This window comes from Panthera onca, chromosome D3 (assembly GCF_046562875.1).
Source record: "Panthera onca isolate mPanOnc1 chromosome D3, mPanOnc1 haplotype 2, whole genome shotgun sequence".
NCBI classification, from domain to species: Eukaryota; Metazoa; Chordata; class Mammalia; order Carnivora; family Felidae; genus Panthera; species Panthera onca.
In genome coordinates this window covers 44,344,984-44,347,276 of record NC_138350.1, presented here as the reverse complement: position 1 = coordinate 44,347,276, position 2,293 = coordinate 44,344,984, and positions in this window count along the sequence as shown.

Genomic DNA, 2,293 nt, shown 5'->3' with positions numbered 1-2,293 from the left:
CCAATATGTGCATGTATATGTACTGAATTTTCGAAATGAGCTAGCATACATAGGGAATTAAGAAAAGGCAAGCTTATTCTTTCTCACCACAGGCCTTTCAGAGCTGTTCTTTCAATTGTTCTTCCCCCTCCTTGCTTAAATCACAACCTTGTCCATAGCTTATCTGGTCTTTTTCAGATAATGAAAGTTCAGTCCAGTATCATAATTGCCTATCTCCAGTTTGTCATCTGAGGAAAAATGTCTCCCCTTTTTCTGTAGCTTGGAATCTTGCTGTGGGAACAGGGAGCGGGAGCGGGAGCTTTGGCTAACTTCTTTTCCCATATCTGGCATTACCACCTCATCTACTTGCAAGCTGCTATCTCAACGCTTCTCGGGTTGGGCATGGGCTGGGAGTTTGGAGGAAGATAGAACAAGGAAGGACAACTAAGGGACAGAAGGGTCTTGCTTGGCTGGTGCAGTTGGAACCTGGAGTAGATGCCCTCTCCATATGGTAGACTCCTTTGATGACACACTGATTCTTGATGTCCTTCTGTGAGTTCTTCAGGCTCCCTCTTCTGCAACTCACCATGACTGTTGTTAGGATCTCTCATCAACAGCTCTCTACCTCCAACTGCTAATGACCAGTACGATGATTTCCTTTGGAATCACACTGGCCAGAGTCCCTTTCAAGATGATACAATCCAGCTCCATTCCATTTGGCCCATGGGAATTCACACATTCTTTGCCTTGCTCAGCTCAGGAAGTTAGACTATTTCCAATACAACAGCTTCCCTTGGCTTCACTATCTTGGGCCTCCTGACTAGTCACAGCCTCTTCCCTTTAAACTGTTCAGGCACCAGCTTCAGTCTCTCTAGCCAGGGGACCCATGTCAAAGTTTTCAAATGGGTCTCTTGAAGCCCTTCTTCTTGACTTGAGGACCCTCCTCTCCTCCTCCACAGGAGAAATACATGGCCTACTAACGATTCCAAAAAAATAGTCAACACAGGCACCTTCAATTACAACGACTCATTTGTCTTCTCTTTTATAGCCTAGCGGTAATGACAGGCTAATGCTGGCAGATGATTTCACAATTTCTTAGCCTTTGCCTGCATAGACAGTCTAGCATCTTCCTAGGGATGCGGGATATGGAGATATTAAACAACAATTGTATTTGTTCTCAAATTTTGAGACCTCAACTGAAACTCTGAGTCAACAGGAAAAGTCCCGTTTTAACATAGTGTTGTATATATGTCATGGGCTCCTACTGGTAGTGCTTCAATATATTATGGTTTAAATCATGTTCCTTGACAAAATAAATTTGGAAAGCACTGCTCCATTGTTTTGCTTTTAAGTATGATGTAAGCTCCTTGGCTTGAGATAACTTTTTAATCATGTTGAGGGAGTATTCTTTTTTTTCTGTTTTGTTTTGTTTTGTTTTGCTTTGCTTTGTTTTAGAGAGAGAACACACTCAGTTAGGGGAAAGGGGTAGAGGTAGAGACAGAGACAGAGACAGAGACAGAGAGAGAGAGGGAGGGAGGGAGAATCCCAGGAAGGCTCTATGCTCAGTGTGGAGCCTGACACAGGGCTCAATCTCATGATCCTGGGATCATGACCAGAGCCAAAATCAAGAGTTGGAACTTCAGCCAACTGAACCACCCGGGCACCCTTGAGGGATATTCTATATGCAATTTATTTAACTTTTTACCACAAATGAATATTGAATATTGTTAAATGCCTTTTGACATTTGTCAAGATGAACTTAAAGTTTCATTGTTGTGACCAATGCTATTTTTAGATTTCCTAATATGAAATCATTCAGTTTCCTAGAGAGTTATTCCTTCAATATGATGCTAGATTCGATTTGCCAGTACTTTAATTAAATGTTTTGTATCTATCCATAAGTGAGCTTAGTAAAAAAAAAAAAAAAAAATTGTGCCATCTTTGTCAGGTTTCAGTATATGCTAGTTTTTTAATAGAAAATGCAAAGTATTCCATATTTCATTCAAGTTATAGTCCTCTTTTTTAGAAAAAAAAAAGCTATTGAAGTATATATATAGAAAAGTACATATATCAATTAATTTTCTTTTTTTTTTTTTAATTTTTTTTTTTTTTAACGTTTATTTATTTTTGAGACAGAGACAGAGCATGAACGGGGGAGGGGCAGAGAGAGGGAGACACAGAATCGGAAGCAGGCTCCAGGCTCTGAGCCATCAGCCCAGAGCCCGATGCGGGGCTCGAACTCACGGACCGTGAGATCGTGACCTGAGCTGAAGTCGGAGGCTTAACCGACTGAGCCACCCAGGCGCCCTATCAA